Genomic DNA, 21,341 nt, shown 5'->3' on the forward strand with positions numbered 1-21,341 from the left:
GCTAGGTGCAGTCCAGCCGCGGCCGGGCCGGCCCTCCTGCCTGACGGCAGTTGGCCCAAAGCCACTGGGAGCCACCATTGATCCGGCACGGCCCCTTGGCCCCAGCATGGCCACCCTTGCCCCACGTCACCCACCGAGCACAGTTCTCAGCACCTGGTGGCCAGCCGGCCAGGAGAACCGGACCCAACCCACGACCCCACTCCCAACCCCGGCCGTGGTGAAACGGCCGAGGGTGGGCTTTTTCCGGAAGGAGCTGTGGAGTGATACACGGCCAAACAGGAGGTTGCAGCACAGATGGACGCTGGCGGGGGTGGCCAGGTGCAGGTCGAGGGCCTCGCGGGCAGCACGGACCTCACCTGTGCCTGCGGCGGAGTCTGGGTCCAGGCCAGCCACCACGGGAGTGGCTGGGGTGTGGCTGCCTTTCAGCGCCGCCTTCTGGCCGCATGGCTTGCCAGGCCGGCGGGGAGCGCCCCCTCCAGCGCACGCTGTGCTTGGAGGGGCCTGAGGAGTTGAGGACTGCAGCGGTGCCCGGTGGGGATGGAGCCGGCCTCGGCAGCGGACGAGTACAGGAGAAGGCAGAGCGGGAGGTAAAAAAGCCTACAGCACCTGGTATTCCCAGGCGGTCTCCCATCCAAGTACTCACCAGGCCCGACCCTGCTTAGTTTCACGAGATCAGACGAGATGGCTCGCTTTCAGGGTGGTATGGCCGTAGTAGGCACCAGGGGCCACTGGGTGCCTCTTGAGGCTCAGCTTCGCTGGTGCTGGCAGCTTACCACCAGCCCAGCATCCAGCCTTCTCTGGCACGGCCCTGCTGCCCGCCCAGGCAGGTGACAGGAGGCCTCGGGCACCCGGGAGTTGTGGCGTGGTGGGCGACCTCGCAGCCCAGGGCTGGCGGGACCCTCCAGGCCCGTAGGCGCTTGGCGTCCCGCCCCATATCCTGCTCAACGCTCACAGTATCGTGGCCCAATAGGGATAAATTGGGAGATTGGGACTGATATTTACACACACTACTATATATAAAATAGATAAGTAATAAGAAACTGTTGTATAGCACAGGGAACTCCACTCAGTACTCTCTAATGACCTATATGGGAAAAGAATCAGGAAAAAAAAAAGGTGGATATATGTATACGTACAACTGATTCACTTTGTTGTAGACCTGAAATTAACCCAAATTGTAAATCAAGTACACTCCAATAAATTATTTTTAAATGTTAGTATAGAATACTGGCTATATTACCTGTGCTGTATAATGTATCCTTGTAGCTTCTCTATTTTATACATACATAGTGGTTTGTACCCATGAATCTTCTACCCCTATCTTGCCCCTCCCCCTTCCCTCTCCCCACTGGTTAACACTAGTTTGTTCTCTCGATCTGTGGGTTGCTCATTCCTGCTCTGAATAAGCTTGACCTCCCTGATTTCCCTCCCAGCCTCTGCCTAAGCCTGGAAGCCACCAGCACAGGGTCATCTGTTTCCTCTTCTGCCTTTCTCTCCTATTCTCAAACATGACAATGTCAGGGAACCTCAGGAACCCAGCCAGTCTGGGCATCAGGTGTGTCAGGGAGTGACAGTGGCTGGGACAGATTGGTGAGGAGCCTGCAGCTTGGTGGTATCTGATACCCACCGTCTGGGGAGTGGGCGTTCCTAGGGGATGTCAGGGTGGTGATATGTGTGTGTGGACACTGCAGATTAGGAAGGCAGCAGGCATGTTCTCTAGGCTTAACCAGCCTTGGAGAAACATGGGAGTTTCTCCTATGAACCTCAGAGGTCATAACTGCAGGCACCCTGGCCCCCACCCCTGGCTGTTCCCACACAGCAGGACCCACGGCTGCTTCAACACTTGCAGGTGTAGTAGCTTTTATTGGTGCTACATGGGTGGTTCACGACCAGAGTAGGACCAGTGGCTTCCTCCCTCTTCTTGTCCTGGCCTCTTAGGTGCTGTCCTCAGTGACACGGGGATGGGCCAGGGTGAGTATCTCAGCCCAGAAAGTCTTGGTGGTCTGTGTTTCTTTCATTAAAAGCTTCTGTGCTTTTTTAAGACAGAATGTTTAACTTGGAAAACAAAAGCTCTCACCTAATTTTCTTCCTGAGAGCCAGCACAACTGAACCTCTGAGCATTCTTCCTGCAGGCTGTGCGGAGAGACAGAGGCTGTCCACCACCTTTCGTTGGGCCATGTCTCTGGTTCAGAAATTTGGAACTTGTGAAACTTATTGTTACAGTAGAACTAAAAGGCCTTACCTTGTTTGAGTAAGATTTTAACTTAGATTGACTCTTTCAGTTCTTAGATTTATATTTTGTCATGTCTACCTTACAGATATTTTTCCTGAAGCTGATAATATGGCCTGACTGTGCAGTAGGGGGAAGGGTATAAGGTCCTAAACGTTAAAGACATTTCAGCCACTTAATTATGAAATGCATTTCTACCCAGAATTCTCTCAGAGTCGTGCTGATGCCTAAAAGATGTGATCCACTCTTGTGTCCTTAAAACTGAAAATCAAAAGGGTACTGAGGTGTTTGATTAAATAATGTCGCCAGAGTGTTAGCATGAGGTTCATGAACCTATGTGCTTTCAAAAACCTCCCATCAGTGCACAGCAGGCATCTGGTCAAATGTGAGCCCCTCCTGGGGCCCAGCACCCTCTTGGCAATGGGGGTAAACAAAGTCTCTGCTTCTGAGGATGTGGGCAGGTCAGTAAGTAGACAATGCATGGCAAGACTGGGGTGACGGGGTTGGAATAGAGGAATGTGGTAGAAGGACGTGGCACCCTCTCTGAAGACCTGGTGCTTAAGTTAAAACCTGAATAAAGATCCTTATCAAAAATTTGACCCAACTGACAACAAGTAACACCACCCTGTATCCTCAGCAAAGCTGGATGAAGAGGGGGGGTCTCTCCCCCAGCTGGACAGTTGTCCAGAGCACTAGTGAATAAAAGGAATGAAACATCACTGGAGGAATTCAGCAAAGTATAAATGGGTCCTTCTGACAAAGTTGAGAGAACTGCCCAGTGGAAATAGAAACTGCTGGTCAGGGCAGAGCCATCTCTGTGCAGGACTTAACATAGTCAATATCGTCTCTCCCAGCAGCTTGAAAGTGGGTACACAGGGCTGTTTACAGGAAAGGAGAGGTCTATTTTGCCTAAACATTAACCCCTTTAATAAGCCTCTCAAGAAAGTCATTGCTTCAGAGGAATTACAAAGGAGAACCCAAGAGAGAACACGAGCTCTTACCTCCTAGGGTGTCTCCTTTAGGATGGGTTCCATTTTAGGAAAAAGCTGATGCGAAAACTGACTCACAGGACAAGAGGGCCTGCTCCTCATGGGCCAGCTCCACATCCTTCTGGAACAGTCTATGATGACTTAATCGCACGGGATCCTTCTTCATCCCCAGCATAGACGTCTTACAGTCTTTCTCTTAAGAAACAAAGAGGTGGTAAGTTTTATTGTTATTTTTCAACGTGGAACGTGAATTTAAAAATATGACAACCAAGAGAGAAGGATAGACAGAAAAAGGCACTTGAAACTCCCTATTTTCAACTTTAGCACAGTGATTACTAACCAGTGGACACTAGGAAACTGTTCATCTCTCAGTGACTTTACATATCTGTGTTTCCACTTTTCCAAAGAATATAGATTTTGTGATTAAATATGAATTTGTTTAATTATATAACTGAGCTCTTTCCTTGTCAGTTCTTTGCAGTGAATGTACACCAAAGGCTAAACCACCACCATGAGGGAGTCAGTCAACATAAGTAAACACATGTGTGTGCACACACATCGAAGGAGGTCCTTAAACTCAAGCCAGTGGCAAGGACGACGCTTGCTCACATACTTGCACTCAATGCTCTTCTAGAAAACAGATGCAGAACTCTAGGGCCTTCTTTGGCCGTGCTGCGTGGCTTGTAGGATCTTAGTTCCACGACCAGGGATCCGAACCCGCCCTCGGCAGTGAAAACGCAGTGTCCTAACCACTGGACCGCAAGGGAATTCCCGTAGTCACTTTTCATTTAAAGAATAATTTTTATTAGCACAAATTTAACCTTATAACAAACGTTAAGGCTAGATTGAGGTTGTGTCAGACTGACCTCTCTAGGTAAATCAAAAGCTACCAATAAAAATATGAGAACAAGATGTGTTCCCTGCAGGAAGATGGTGCATGTACCCAGGGTTTACAGTGGGAAGAAAGGAAATTAATATAAACCACCTGGATACACTGCTTTCATAAATCACCTCTGCCAACGCCTCAGGAGGGTGGGATTTTTACCCGGTAATATGACCCAGATTTTCATTCTCACACTATCCAAGCCTTTCTCAGTGGTCCGTCTTCACAGGGTTGCTACAGTTTCCCTCCGACCAGCACTATGGGCACTAAGGACGCCAGCAAATGGACTGTCCTTCACTCCCCGGGGAGCAACAGCCTGATTTCCACCTGGTAATCAAGATCAGTCACCACGGCTTAGTCTCTGCTTGGTTTAGTGACACAGAGAATTCCAAATGGCCAGGGCAGTCTCAGCTTCCAATTTTATTTTCACCTGATAAAAAAAATTGTATCGAAATACACAAAAATTCCAAGTGTAGAGCATGACAAGTTGGCACAATGCCACACCCTGTACCCACCACCCAGATGGACAAACAGAACGTCCCCTCCTGACTACCTGCCCACAGGAAACCACTAATCTGTCTTCTGAAACCATAGATTAGTTTTGTCTGTTCTTGAGCTTTGTGTAAATGGAATCACGCAGCACAGGCCCCTTTGCGACTGCTTTCTTTAGCTCAACATTATATTGGTGAGGTTCATTCATGTTTTGTAGTGGTAAGTGTTGACCTTAGGAAAAAATAACAGCCAGTTATTTTACCAACAAAATGAGTGTATTCAGGAAGAGCAGAGGAATTGCAGTTTGGGACATGCAACCCGTGGCAAACCATAGGCAAGTCCGAGGAGACAAAGAGAATGTCAGCGTTTATTAGGTTTAAGGAGGAAATTGGGCTGGGTCAGAAGGAAATCTTTCTTCCTCCGTCCGTAAACTGCGGTGAGTGATACGTGGGTGAGAGCGCCCCCTTCAGGGCTTCCAAGTCCGTTTTAGAATGAGTTTCCTTTATTTTCACAAGTCAGTTCACTTTCATTTCTGTAGGACTACATCTCAGTTAATGTATCCATCCCACTGTTGATGGACATAGGGGTGTTTCCAGCGTTGTGCTGTTTCACACGCTACTGCCCAGACATCCTGCAGGTCTCGGGGCGTGTGCCCACACATCTCCTTTGTGCGTGTCTGAGGCTCCGATCCTGCATCTGAGGGAATCTGAATGTTCTACCTTCATTCATCCTTCCAAATCATTTGTCCAAAGTGGTTGTACCAGTTCACACCCCTGCCAGAAGCATATGAGAATTTTAATTTTCCCACATGCTTGCCAACACTCGCTTTTGGAAGTATTATGCTTTTAACTTGCATTTTTCAATAACAATTGAGAATGAGCACATTTTCGGACACTTGCTGGCCATTTGAATATCTTCTTTTGTGAAGTGATGTATTTTGCCCATTTGTCTGTTACTTTATCTTTTCTCATTGAGTCTTCCTTTGTTAAATATGCAATTTTTATAATTCTTTCGTGTCTCAATTCTTTTAATGCTGTGTTTCTATGTTCAGATATTCCTAATTTTAATTTAGTCCAACTTATAAACCTTTCCCTTAGTGGTTAGTGCCTTTTGTATCCTTTAAGAGATTATTTCCTGTCCCAAAGTCATGAAGGTAGTTTCCTATATTATATTCTAAAAACCCTTACTGTTTTACTTTTCACATTTAATTCTGTAATTCACCAGGAATGAGGCTTGCATATGATTTAAGTAGGGATCATGTTCCATTTGTCCCCGGATTACTACATAATTGAACCAGTGCTACTTAATAAAAAAAAAAAAAAATCGTCCTTTCTTGATGTTCTGCAGTGCCTCCAATCATAGATCAAATGTCTAAGAGACCATGGGTCTGGCTCTGGAATCTCTAGTCTTTTCCACCAGTTTGTCTACCCTTGCTTATACCAATACAACAGTGTCATACTTGCTGTGTCTTTATAATAAATCTCTATTTTGTTGGTGCTAGTTCTCCAACTATATCTTCCTCCTACTATGTTTTCTTAGCTGTCTTTGTTTTTTACATTTCCATAAGTTTTAGAATTGACTTTTAAATGTACACACTCACACACACAAACTATTGGGATTTTAATTGAGATTGCTTTGAATCTATAAATAAATTTGGTCTTTACCATATTGACTCTTTCAAATCTTGGACATAGTACATTACCTCTCATCCCATTTATTAAGTTTTCTTTAATTCCTCTTGATACTGTTTTATATATTTTTTGGTTGGAGGTCTTTTACATTTTTCTTAAATTTATTTTTAGGTATTTGAAGGTTTTGTTTAAGGTTTTTTTTTTTGTTTTTTTTTTTTATACTGCACCAAGAAGTCTGTAACAACCAACCACACCTCTCCCGCTTTAGTGTAAAAGAAGCCTGAATTCTAACTCAGATAAGATGGTTCTTTGGGGTATTAGTCAACCAACTTCTCGATTTGCTGACTTTCCAAATAAAGTCACTATTACTTGCCCCAGCACCCTGTCTCTTGATTTATCGTCCTGTCATGCAGCAAGCAGTACGAGCTTGGATTGGTAACATTTCTGTTTTGTATATAGACAGAATAATCCAGCATGTGTTTTTTGCAGTCTGGCTTCTTTCATTCAGTGTTATGTTTGTAGGAGGCTTTAAGACGCAGTGCACCATTCTTCATGTTCTCTTTGCCATGATGCAGTGCTTGTGGGAGCATGTGTTGAGATGGAGACTCTGTCCCCCCAGGTCCCTGACTGACTAAATTGAGCAGATCCCCCAGGTAGGACACGTAACATGATGAAGAAACACGTTTTCGCTGTATTAAGCCAGTGAGATTCTAGGATTGTTAGTTACCACAGTAGAGCCTAAGCTGTCCTGACAGAACCTGGTACCAGAAGTTTGGTGCTGCTGTAACAAAATCTAAATTATGTGTCTTTATCTTAGGGGTCAGATAGTGAGAAATGAGAACACTGCTATTAGAGCCTAGAAAAGTAGTCATCCATGCTATTTAGTGATGAAATATTTTATAATATTGCCAAATATTGCTGTGAGGAGGGATTACATACCTGAAGAAATGGTAGTTCTAGAGGAAGAGGCTGAAATACAGAACATTTGTAGTATATGTTGATTTTGGTTTTAAATAGCTCATAAATGATGACTTACTTACAAGTGGAAGAAAAGGGAATAGAGGGCCCCTGAATCCAGGCTCCTGCAGGGTTAGAAGAAACAATCACTTTTAATCCCATTCTCTTCCTAACTGTGCCTCCACCCCACCAAAAATGAGCAGGCTTTTGAGCAAGAGAAGATATTAAAACCTGCCTTTCTGCAGGGTCAAATCAAGGGTATGGCCATCATACCTACTGTTCAACCTCGGAATGCATTAAGATATTTCAGATTAGGGTCCAACTAAGAGCCTAAACCCTAGAAAATCACTTCATTAGAAGACAATGGGTCTTCCCTGGTGGCGCAGTGTGTTAAGAATCTGCCTGCCAACACAAGGGACTCAAGTTCGAGCCTTGGCCCAGGAAGATCCCACATGCTGCAAAGCAACTAAGGCCATGTGCCACAACTACTGAGCCTGAGCTCTAGAGCCTGCAAGACACAACTATTGAACCCACATGCCACAACTACTGAAGCCTGAGTGCCTAGAGCCTGCGCTCCACAGCAAGCGAAGCCACAACAATAAGAAGCCCGCGCACAGCAACGAAGACCCAATGCAGCCAAAAAGAAAGAAAGAAAGAAAAGAAAACAACGTCCCACTAACACAACATTGTAAATCAACTACACTCCAATAAAAATTAATTTAAGAAAGAAAGGAAGTTAGAAGTTGTGGTACATATATACAATGGAATATTACTCAGCCATAAAAAGGAACGAAATTGAGTCATTTGCTGAGACGTGGATAGATCTAGAGACTGTCATACAGAGTGAAGTAAGTCAGAAAGAGAAAAACAAATATCGTATATTAACGCATGTATGTGGAACCTAGAAAAATGGTACAGATGAGCCGGTTTGCAGGGCAGAAGTTGAGACACAGATGTAGAGAACAGACATATGGACACCAAGGGGGGAAAACTGCAGTGGGGTGGGGTGGGGTGGGGTGGGGTGGGGTGGGGATGGTGGTGTGCTGAATTGGGCGATTGGGATTGACATGTATACACTGATGTGTATAAAATTGATGACTGGTGCAGTTCACAGCCATAGTTGGAGGTGTGCTGCTGGAAGCGAGATGGCGGGTGATGTGAAGAAGGGGTCCTGAGCCAAGGAACACAGGCCCCTGGGGACGCTGAAAGAGACAAGGAATTCTTCCCTAGAGCCTCCGGGAGGAATGCAGCCCTGCCCGACACCTTGATTTTACACGTCTGAAGAATTATCTTGATGGCTGAGAGGTGAAAACAATCCAGTCTTGCTGATAGGAACCCAGTCAGAGGGGATTCTGAGGCTGACTTTCACTGTGGAGCTCCATTCTACACTGGAATCGCTGCTGTTTTGGTGGGACCCCAGTGTCTTCCTTGCTAACTCCAGCTGAGAAATCCTGATTTCTCACTTTTCTGGGCTAACACCAAAGTTGAAAAACAGAAACTTGATCAGTACGTAGTAAAACTATGGTACTACATGATCCTCAGTTGGTTGAATGTGGGAATAGAAAGGAACCTCGGATATGGAGGGCCAACTATAAGTCATACAAAATTTTCGACAGCATAGAGGGAACATGCTGGGCTGACCTGCTCTCACAAACAAACACATCAAAACTACAACTCAACTCTTGCTGAAATCAATCTGGAGACTAGCAGGATGACTCTTCTACCACCAAGCCTGTGAAAAAAGAGCCACACTGAGTCTGGTAGGAAGGGAGGAGGAGTGATCTGGTTGGGACCTGCACCCCTAGTGGGGTCCACAGAAGTGCAGGGGGATGTCACAGCCTCAGGATCCTCCCTGGGATGTGAGGGTTTTGAGCTACTCATTGGGCAACTCAACCCTGGGATCTGCTTAGCTGGTTTGAAAACCAGTGGGGCTTACCTGACAGAGGTCTGTAAGAAACCTAGACACTGCTCTTAAAGAGTACATACACGGACTTGCTTACCTACAATCACAACACAGACATGTGTGTGAGTGAATCTAACTCCAGGGCAGAGATTGCCACCACAGGAACTCTCGGCCCTGTGCACACTGGGCGAGGGAGTGAAGCCAGCTCAGCAATATAGCACCAACCCCACCTCTAACCAAGGTAAACACACCAGGGAAAAAGTAAACCCACCGAAGTGCAGCCCCATGCCCTCAGCCCCCAGCCCCTGCCATGCCCCAAAGCAAGGCAAAGACTGCAAGCACACTCTGGAGGAAGACACAGCCCCTGTTCACTTCAGATCCAGCTTTTGCATCAAAGCCACTGGTCTCACACGCTGCCTGCAGAGAGAAGTTCCCACACAAGGACCAGAATAGTAGACCTCGGACTTCCCTGGTGGCACAGTGGTCAGGAGTCCCCCTGCCAATGCAGGGGACACAGGTTCAAGCCCTGGTCCAGGAGGATCCCACATGCCATGGAGCAACTAAGACCGTGCACTGCAACTACTGAGCCTGTGCTCTAGAGCCTGCGAGCCACAACTACTGAGCGCACGTGCCACAACTACTGAAGCCCGCATGCCTAGAGCCCGTGCTCCGCAACAAGAGATGCCACCACAATGTGAAGCCTGCGTGCAGCAATGAAGACCCAACACAGCCAAAAATAAATAAATTAATTAATTTTTAAAAATTTACAGTAGACCTATAAAGCACACATATGCTTTAATAGACATCTATTATTTCTTCTGGTATGAAATAGCACTTTAATCAGAAATGTCTTCTCTTTAAATTAAGGGTATAAATCTTGCCAGAATTTTTTCCTGTTGTCATATAAAGCCAACAAATGCAATGTTTGATGAATACTAATAGCAATATACTAGTTGGAATTGATAAAAATGTGAAACTTATTTCATAAAGATGAGCTAAATAGTACTAATGCATTCTCCAACATGTTTTCACTCTATGACTTTTGAGATATTTGATGACCAGGTAACAGAAAAAGTGGTCTTAATGCTAAATAGTAACTGCCCAGTTGAAGACATAAAAATTCATCCAGAGGATAAAGAACAATGAATTTACAAACCCCTTCTTCTTATTTCAGATGCATATACATATTTTTTATTGTGGGTAGTGGAACAAGATTAATTTAACTTAATATAGAATTCTACTGTCTTAATAAAAGGAAGTTTCTATGTTAATTTTTTCCCCCAAGACAGTGTGAAAATTATGCCTTCTCGTGAACCTAAGAAGAAGCATGTACTGAATTCACCCAAACCCCCTAGAGTACATCCTCATATTTTTGAGTTACAAACAAAATACAGCAGATCCTTCGTGGACTGAGATATCTAAGATTATAATGAGGAAAGCACTATGGTACCTGCCATAGCAGGACAGGGCCCTTTCTCAACTCCAGGTTACCTAGTATGAACAGCCAATTGAACTGGGGTAAAAAAAAAAAAACACAACTTGAAACCATTTGCCTAAGTTGAATTTAGTTCTCTGGTTTTCATATAATCAATCTCATATCAGAAGAAGGGGTTAATGACCATCTATGTCTGCTACCGACCTTAAGAATTTCTTATATTTAAGCTAACAAACACTGTATAATTGATTTTGCCAATGTGTACAGAACAAAAATATATTCCTCCCTTTCAGAATAAAGTGAAAAACATATGTAACCATTTTTGTTAATTTAAGGATTTTCTAGTACTTTTATCAGATCCTGCAGTATAAAAAAAAACCAACCAAACAAAACAACTAATACTAAACTTTCATTGGGTTATTTGTATGGAAATATGTTAATATAAATGTTTCAGACATTACATGAAATTTCTAAAAATCTTATATGTTCTGGTATAATGTTATAAATCATAATTCTAGTTATTACTTTAAAATGTATATCTCAGAAATAAAAAAAAGAAAGAAAGGAAGAAAGAAAGAAAACAACGACCCAGTGAAGGGAGACTAAGGTTATGGCACCTGAAAGAAAGCCCATAGGCCGAAGTTACCTATAATTAAGTTGAGAAAGAGGGGAGGAGGGAGACACATGGATGAGAAAGCAAGAAAATTTTGCAAATCTGAGAGGTATGTGCAGAAAAACTGTGGGTGTGTGTATTAGTTACCTGTTGTGGTGGAATGCGTTACCCCAAAACTTAGTGGTTCTTTGTTATTTCACAGAATCTGGCCACTGCTTAGCTGGGTTTTCCTCCTTAGGGTCTCCATCAAGGCTGCAGTCAACATGTCAGCTGGCTGGTTGACTGGGGAAGACTCCACTCCCAGGCTCACTCAGTGCTTGTTGATAGGACTTACTTCCTTACGAGCTGTGGGACTGAGGACCTCAGTTACTCACTGGCAGTTGGCCTGAGGCTGCCTTGTCACATGGACCTCTCCAAATGACAGCTTCATTAATTAATGTGTCCTAGCTGAGAAGGCAATGGACTCTGCTAGCAACACAAATGTCTGCAAACTAATCTTGGAGGTAATATCCCATCACCTTTGCCATATACCATTGGTCAGAAATAAGTCACTTGGCCCGGCCCACACTCAACGGGAGGGAATCATGCAAAGTCATTACACAAAGTTGTTATGGGCTGAATTCTGTACCCCTAGAATTCATACATTGCAGCTCTAACCACCAACACCCCCAGAAGATGACTGTAGTTGGAGATAAAGCCTTTAAAGAGACGATTAAGTTAAAATTAGCCTGTTAGGATGGGCTCTAATCCAATCTGACTGGTGTCCTTATAAGAAGAGAAAATTGGACACACAAAGAGATATCAGATGCACATGTGCACAGATGGAAACCCATCAACAAGGCAAGGAGAGGGGCCTCAGAAGAAACCAACCCTGCTGACACCTCGATCTCAGACTTCCAACTGCCAGCACTGTGAGAAAACAAACTCCAGTTGTTTAAGCCAGTCTATGGCATTTTGCAGTGGCGGCCTAAGCAAACAAATGCAAGTGTGGATTCCAGGAGATGGGGAGCACTGGGGCCATTTTAGAAGGCTGACTATCAGAGTGTGATTGTTGCCACAAATCACTGGCTGAAGTCAAACTGATAAAAGCTAAGTTTTCGAGAGAGCTGCACTCCCAAAGGGATGAATAAAGACACTTAAAATGAATCCTTAGGCCTCCATATCTCTCTATGGATGGGCAGTGGGCTGAGAGATCCCATGTGTCTGAAAGGTGGACAACATCAATGATTAACCTTCTGGATCACTGTGAAGTACTGACACTTCCACATAGAATGGGGAAATTTCAGAACACCCCAAGCAAGGGGAACACTTTAAAATCTTGTGGAGAGAAAAAGCATACTAACTATAAAGGCATAAAAATAAGATGGAAATTAGACTTCTCACCAGCAACACTAGGTACCAGAAAACAGGATCAAAAATGTCAAAATTCTGGTTCAAGTAATTTAGACTTAGAATTCTAGAATTTTCTAAATATATAACCAAACTATCATTTAAGTGAGAGAGTTAAAAAAAAGACATTTCCAAGCTTGCAAGGACACAGAAAGTATAATACCCACAACCCTCCCCCCCACCCCCATCAAATAATTTCTAGATGACATACTCTAGGAAGAAAAATGGACTCAAAGGACTTTCCTGGCGGTCCATTGGTTAAGACTCTGGAATTCCACCACAGGGGGCGAGGGTTAGATCCCTGGTTGGGGAAGTAAGATCCCACATGCTGCACAGCATGGCCAAAAAATTAAAAAAAAAAAAAAAAAAAAAAAAAGTGGACCCAAGAGAAAAAGATGGTATAAAAGAAGCAATGGTGAATCACAAGAAAAAAAAACCATAACATATAAACAGAAAACCAAACTTATCACTATTACCATATAAGTAAAACTTATTTATAATGCTAAAAGGAGTGTGGGGAAGGGGGTGGATATCATAAAATTCTGAAACCAAAATCCCAGCTGATACACACAGAGGTTGAATCAAAGCCACGGAGATGTGGGAGATGGTAGACAAAAGTCACCTCATGGTGCTATTTCTTCCCTCAAGGACAGAAGGCAGCTCCAGGAGCCCTGTATTGTACATCTTCTGGAAGTTTATGTTCAGTCGCAGAGGGTGTGACTGGCTCTTGGCCCGTAAGTCCAGTAAAAGAATCACTGTATCTTCTTGGGCCTTGTTGGGTTAGTTGCCCAAGAGGAGATGGTTTGAGTCCCATTCTGGTCCTTGGAGTCTAGGATGGAGTCAACTCCACCAGAAGTACATTGTATCAGTTAAAATTTGAACTTGGATCTGAGTCAAGGGGAGGCACTCCCCAGTAGCAGCAGAGGCTTCCTTCCTCTTATCTTTCCTCATGATCTTTATCTTCTGGACAAGGCAGGGGCTTCACCTCTAGCATCCTGTTTGTGTTCTGGAGAGGGAGAAGGAGATAAAGGTATAGTGGGTGGCCTTATTGTAGGAATATCCAAATAGATCAAGGAACTGAATCAGGAGGTGGGGTCAGGTAGATATTTTGCATAAGATACAGGTGGAATAAATGATCCAATCAATGATGTTGGAATGACTAATTTTCCATTTTTAAAAATATTTGAACACTTTATTACATACATTATATCACAATTAATTTATAAAAATCAAGAACTTGGGCCCAGCCCATTGTCTTCAGCCTCCAAAGAATGAGCAGGATGCGGTACCCATTTTCTTTTCATCCAAGTTTACCACTGAAACAAGGTTGCTATAGTTCTCCAGCATCACATCCCTTTACAGGTTTCTTTGAGCAGAGTCCAGCTGCTGCCACTTCTCCTGAGTGAAGTCCACAGTCACATCTTTGAATGACACAAAACCCTGAGACTTGGTCATCTTCTGTTGCTTTCAGAAGCAGCAGATATCGCTATAAACACTCAGTCATTGATCAAACATGACACCCTAACTCCCAACACGGCAGCCAGTGACTGAAACCTTTTCTGAGAACCGGACTCCTCAACTTCCCGCCTCTTCTCCCTGGCCCTCAGCTGAAAACTACAACCCACGCCTTCCAGTGCTGGGGCTGACGGACTCTCAGTGCTCCTAATTTTTCATTTTGGAAGATTAAAGTTAGAACCAAATATACTAGTATGATAACAGGAAAATGTTTTTGAATTCTTCGTTTAATGAATGCATAATTAAATAAGAAGGAAAAAAAGCAAAACCCATAAAGGAAAGGGTTGATAAATTTGACAACAGCAAGGTTTAAAAACTTTCCTATAGCAAAGACGCTCTTAACAAACTGTAATCTAGCAATAGATAGGTGAACATATTTTCAGCATATATAACAAAGAGTGATATTTAGAATATATAAGACTTTCCTAGAAATCAACAAGAAAAAGAGAAGTAACCTAGTTTTAAAAAAGGGTAAAGGATAAGAACAAGGAATTTACAAAAGAAGAAATACATATAGCTAATAAACATAAAAAGCTATCTGACCTAAGTTAAAAAACAAAATTCAAATGAGTACATTTGCAGATCTAATTGGGTCTATCAAACAATTCATGAATTGGGCAGCATATCATCTCGCCAGCAGAGAGATACTCCAAGGGGTTATAAAAACTGGAAGGCTGTTATAGAAAGGAGGGTGGGACAAGGAAGTCATCAGCAAGAGAAAAGTGAATGATCATTGGAGGAAAGTGAGAGTTCAGGTTTCTCATTGGCTGAGCTGTGGCATTTTCATTGGCTGAGCTAGTTGCTGGGCGGGAAGAAAATCTTCCTTCCTCTTGAAGGCATGAAAGCTCCCTCTACAGGCCTTCCCGACTCCAATTTTAGATGAGGTTTCCTTTGATTACTTTTCATACTTAATATAATCAGGGAAATACAAATTTAAAAATGGTACACCAGGGACTTCCTGGTGGTCCAATGGTTAAGAATCCGCCTGCCAATGCAGGGGACATGGGTTCGATTCCTGGTCTGGGAAGATCCCACATGCTGGCGGCCAACTGAGCCCGTGCGCCACAACTACTGAGCCTGTGAGCCACAACTACTGAAGCCCCCATGCTTTGGGGCCCACGTGCGGCAGCTACTGAGTCAGCGTGCTGCAACTACTGAAGCCTGCCGGCTTAGGGCCCTGCTCCTCAACAAGGGAGAAGCCACCACAATGAGAAGACCATGCACCACAACGAAGAGTAGCCCCTGCTCGCTGCAACTAGAGAAAGCCCGTGTGCAGCAATGAAGACCCAGCGCAGCCAAAAAAAAAAAAAAAAAAAGTATACCACTTTGAATCCTTTAAAACTAGAGAATTCTCACCACTGCTGCATTCAGTTAGGCAAAGACAGACACAGCCAGCTCAGATCGTGGGGCAGGAGAGCAAGCTATCACTCTTGATGGGGGGCAGGGGGAGGAAGGGTCTGCTCCCACAAGCAGGGGAGAAGTCGGGGCTTTTGTTGGAGATGGGCTACCACAACTCGATTGGAGATTTCAAGGGTGGCTTTTGAAGGATGTGACAATTGAGCTGAACTCTGAAGGTCAAGTAACGCTTACTTAGGGGAAGAGGAAAGCTTATGTGAAGCTCCTTTGCTAGGACGGGAAGTCTTGAGGCATGTGGTTGGGGAGGCATAGAAGGGCCAGCCCTTCTGAGCATCTTGGCTGACTTGAGGATGTTGGATTTTATATGAGAGCTGTGGAGACCCATAGAAGAACTGTAAGTAGGAGGTAGGGTGGGAGAGATGGGTCTCACCAGACTGACATTTTAAAAGATGAGCGTTTCTGGCTGCCTGTGCAGTGTGGAGTGGAGGGTAAGTGTTGGCATCCATCCACAAGGACCAGCAACTTAGGAGGCGTGGGAATGACTGAGGCGAGAGCTGATGGAGACTTGGGGTTGGTGGTAGCCGTGGGCACAGATGAAAACAAGGACTTATGCAGTAGGAAATCATACAATCCCCATGCAAGCCTGTGGTGCTGGCATAATTATCAATATTACCCTTTATACTCTTAAAAAGTGTTCACATTTAGAGGCTAGATTGTGTTCCTGCCCTGTATGTGGCAGGAATGACAAGCCAGGTGTGGTGAGAGGGTAGCTGTGGGGTCAGGGAGATGATGTGTCCAGGATGACTGCTTCTGGCTTGCAGACCAGGATGGAAGGTGGTCCCATTGCTGAGCCACTGTGAACCCTGGGTGAGGGACAGTTGGGGAGATGTCACAGGATCAGACAGAACATATACAGATCTGGAGCTCAGACTAGCAATCTGGCTGGGGAGAGGAATTTGTGAATGAGTTATTGATGAATAGTTGGTAACTGAAACTGTTCCTGAACCCAAGTTCATATGCCTGACACACTGTGAGGCCAAACAAACTGAATCATCGGAGTCTGGAGCAGAGAAAGGTTTACTGGAAGGCCAAGCAAGGAGAATGAGCAGCTTGTGCTCCAAATACCTGAACTTCCCGATGGTTTTGGGGGAAGAATTTCTATAGGCAAAATTTGGGGGGAGGGCTGCCAGGTGTGTGACCCTCCTCTGATTGGTTGGTGGGGAGAAAACCGGATGGGGCTCCAGGAATCTCCATCATCAGCCTTGTGGTTCCAACCAGTCTGGGGTCCCTGTGCTTGTACTCAGCCTGAAGTCACCATCCTCCCCTGGGTGGGGCCCCAGTCCCTGTAGAAGAGCTCAGAGATCTGTGTCAGATTGCTATGTATCCTTTGTTTCTGCATTCCTTCACTCTTCTAATTAGTAACTGTTTGAATCTGCCCTTTGGAACTCAGGGAAGGTCTAGGAGGCTGAAACTTTTTTCTCACAAAAAAGAAACAGGGACACAAAGGATTTTGTACCCGGGATGGGCCCCACAGGGTCCTGATCGGTTTCAATCACTCCTTTTCTTTGATTCTCTTCAATCTTGAGGGGACAGGTGTTGAACAAGAAAAGGAATAATGTTTTGGATAGAGAGGTTAATCATATAATGGGCAGATTAACTCAGTTTTAGGCAGACTCGGTTTCAGCACTATTGAAAGCATGGGTTAAATCCACTTCATCTGCTTTCAGCAATGAAGGTCAATTTAAGACCTGCAGGTCCTTCAAGCAGCATGGAGCCTAAACAATAAGATGTTTGCCTGAGTTGTTTTCCAGGAGCTTGGAGTCAGCTGCATCTAGTTTGAGCTAAGCCGGTTAAGACTGGATGGGACCACTGACCCTTCACCTGGGCCTGTGCGAGTGTCTGCTGAGCGACCTTTTCAAAGTGCAGAGGCCTGTAGCTGAGTGACACCTGCCCGGAATCAGGATGACCACACTTTTTTGCAATCACCTTTCCCCATGCTCCCCACACCTCACACCTTTCTGCTTCTTTATTCTTTATCCCCTAAAGACCCCTGCCCTGCGGGGAGGAAGATTTTTTTTAATTAATTAATTTATTTATTTTAAAATATGGCTGTGTTGGGTCTTCGTTTCTGTGCGAGGGCTTTCGCCAGTTGTGGCAAGCGGGGGCCACTCTTCATCGCGGTGCACGGGCCTCTCACTATCGCGGCCTCTCTTGTTGTGGAGCACAGGCTCCAGACGCGCAGGCTCAGTAATTGTGGCTCACGGGCCCAGCTGCTCCGCGGCACGTAGGCTTTTTCCCAGACCAGGGCTCGAACCCGTGTTCCCTGCATTAGGCAGGCAGACTCTCAACCACTACGCCACCAGGGAAGCCCCGGGAAGGGAGATTTGAGACTTGCTCTCCAGTCTCCTCGCTTGGCTGCCTTGTGAATAAACCCTCTCTTTGCTGCAAACCTGAGCATCTCAGCGTTTTGACGTGCTGTACTTCAGGCAAAATGAACCACGTTCTAAAAAGTAAAGCAAGCAAACAAACAACAGATTTTTAAAAAGGACCTGGTTCTGTAACACTCTGAGTAAGACATTGTCTAGAAAGAGCAAATGCTGCAAAGAGAAAAGACAATAGAAGAGATGAGGGCAAAGGAGGCTGGAAATGCAAGGTGGAAGCAAGTTGAATGTCATTCTAAGGAGGATCCACTTATTTCTGTCAACCATTAAAATGGAAATCCATTGAAAGTTTCCAGTTGAGGAGCAATGGGTTACTGTTCTGAGAGTCTACAGAGGAATTTAAGAGTTTTACAGGATAACTATTCAGAGACTCATGGCATGAGTGTAGGAATTCCAGGTAAAATTAAACAATTTTTAAAATCAAATGTAATCTTCTTGACATATCTAATTCAAAAAAACCACTTTGTTCTTCTTTTGTGGATCCCCTAATTAACAGCATTTGACACTTAGGGGCTGTCTCTGTATCTACTCCGTTCTCTTCAAGAATTAATCTATTACAAGCCTCAATTACTCCCCAGAGCTATTATTAAAAGAATCTTTAAATGGAAACATTTGAAAAGCCAATAAGTTTAATCATTTCATCCTGATCAGATCAGAGTTTGTAAGATCAGAGCTTTTACATTTTGGTGTCTTATTGTGTAAAGATAAAATTTAACTATTATGAGAAAACACAATATAAATTAATGATCAAACTTATATATGAGTCCATTGACCTCAAAATCTCTCGTTTACAGTGTTGCATAGATGTACTGAAGTTTTAATTATGATTCTATGACTTATTAGATTTAGAGGAATTAGTTAAATCTCCCTTATCCTCGAGTTTTTAATCAATAAAATAAAAATAAAAATACCTACCTCATGGGGTTCCTGTGAAGTTTAAATGAGACAACATCCATATACTATTAGCACTTTGTAGTTACTTGAATGCATTTTACTAGTTAATATTACAATACAAAATTTCTGTTTGGGATAATGAAAAAATTTGGAAATAGTGGTGATAGTTGCACAACATTATGAATGTACTTTAATGCCTTAAAATGTACTTAATGTACTTAAAATGACTAAAATGGTAACTTTTATGTTTTATATATATGTGTGTGTATATATATATATATATATATATATATATATATATATATATATATACACACACACACGTTTACCAAAATAAAAACAAAAAAGAAAAGACAACAATTATATATTTGCAGTTTATAATATATTTAGCAATATGTTTCTGAAGTTCCGTTTCAGAGCTGCAGTGGAAGCTTTACTCCTACAATATGTGACAGCTGTAATGTTTAGTAACCCAAGCCACGCTGAGCACGTGCTCATTTTCAGCCGGCGGTGCTATGAAGTATGTAGCCCGGGACCTGTGAGAATGGTGTCCTCTAATGGCGAGCATGTGGCATTGCAACCACGGCTGCATCATCAAAGTGGGCATTTGGCAGCAGGATCTTCTTTTTAAAATCCCAAGTTCCTAATTTTTTATGCCTTGATCATTAGAATTTTTAAAAAGATGAATTTAAGAAATGATAGTGAGCTGACTAGTAAAAGGGAGTGCACGTAACCCCATTTCTATTATTTAAGTGAGCCATTGTTTGCTCGTCAGGAAGCAGGGAAGCCCAGGATGGGGGAAATCCGCGGGGGATCTTCACGCTTTCTGGCACCGTGGACCCGAGAGGTGAAGGAGGACATGACTTAACGTCAGTCACTAGTAAAAGTCTGGTTGTGAAGGAAGCTAAACTTACTGTGAGGATTCAGGCTATAATTAAAAAAAAAAAAAAAGACGATTTTTAAATCGTCTTTAAAAAAAGACGATTTTTAAGCAGCCAGCACCTCCTTCAGGTGACTTCATGGCAGACTCAGAACCGTGCTGCATGCTATCCTCCTAGCCAAATTGCTCAACTAAGACCAAGTCCTGGCTGGACTGCTCAGGGTGCCAGACCTCATCCACTCCAAAATATGCCCGGTGCTATCCGCCCAGCCGCTCCTAGACCACCGTTTAGTACTATGAGACCAGCTTCTTCACAGGTTCCACGAGTCATGTCGACACAGCGTGTTGCTAACACATCAACACAGGCAATGGGTCCACGTCCCGCAGCTGCTGCAGCTGCAGCTACTCTTGTTGTTCGCACCGTTCCACAGTATAAATACGCTGTGGGAGTTCGCAACCCTCAACAACATCTTAACGCACAGCCGTTAAGTTGCCATGCAGCAGCCTGCTGTTCATGTACAAGGTCAGGAGCCTTTGACTGTTTCCATGTTGGCATCTGCCCCTCCTCAAGAGCAGAAGCAAATGTTGGGTGAACGGCTCTTTCACCTAATTCAAGCCAGGCATCCTACTCCTGCTGGTAAAATCCCTGGCATGTTGTTGGACATTGATAATTTAGAATTTCTTCATATGCTTGAGTCTCCAGAGTCTCTCCATTCTAAAGTTGATGAAGCTGTAGCTGTACTACAATCCCACCAAGCAAAAGAGGCTGCCCAGAAAGCACTTAACAGTGCCACTGGGGTTCCAACCGTTTAAAATGATCAGGGACCATGAAAAGAAACTCGTGCTTCACCGAAGAAAAATACCTAAACATCGAAAAACTTAAATATTATGGGAAAAATGCAAAATATAAAATAAATTAAAAAAGGAAAGGAAACTTTGAACCTTATGTACCGAGCAAATGCCAGGTCTAGCAAATGTAATACTTGTCCTAGATTACTTACTGATTTAAAAACAACAACAACAAGAAAAAAAAGAACAGAAAAAAATAGTAAAATATAAAAACAAATTAATGTTTTATGCCCCCCGTCCCCACGCATGCACGGCCTCCCTCACTATCAATATCCCCCACCAGGTGGGACATCTGTTACCGTGGATGAACCGACACTGACACATCACCCAGAGTCCACAGTTTACATTACATTCATTCTTGGTGTTGGGCATTCTACGGGTTTGCTGAGTGTATAATGACATGTATCCACCATGATCGTATCACACACACTATATCATTGCCCTAACATCCTGTGCCCTGCCTTTTCACCCCTTCCTCCCCTTAACCCCTGGCAACAACTGCTCTTTTTACTGTCTCCATAGTTTTGCCTTTTCCAGAATGAGATATAGTTGGAATCATAGAGTATGTAGCATTTTCAGATTGACATTTTTTAATCTGGTCACATGCATTTAGGTTCCTCGATGTCTTTTTATGGCTCAATAGTTCATTTCTTTTTAGCGTTGAATAATAGTCCATTGTCTGGATTGACCAGTTTATCCATTCACCTACTGAAAGACGTCTTGGCTGCTTCCAAATCTTGGCAATTATGAAGAAAGCTGCTGTAAACATCCACGTGCAGGTTTTTGTGTGGACATACGTTTTCTAGGCTATAATCTTTTATCTTTAGTCCTCCGTATCTGAGAACAGAGGCTGTAAAATTGGACCCAAGCAGTGCAGCTATCAA

At 43.8% G+C, this 21,341-nt stretch overlaps 1 pseudogene; it reads right to left on the reverse strand.

Moving 5' to 3' along the window:
- Positions 1 to 594: 594 nt before the first annotated feature.
- Positions 595 to 714, reverse strand: LOC130705089 (5S ribosomal RNA; annotated as a pseudogene).
- Between the last annotated feature and the right edge of the window lie 20,627 nt (positions 715 to 21,341).

The sequence above is a fragment of the Balaenoptera acutorostrata genome, chromosome 16 (genome assembly GCF_949987535.1).
Source record: "Balaenoptera acutorostrata chromosome 16, mBalAcu1.1, whole genome shotgun sequence".
NCBI classification, from domain to species: Eukaryota; Metazoa; Chordata; class Mammalia; order Artiodactyla; family Balaenopteridae; genus Balaenoptera; species Balaenoptera acutorostrata.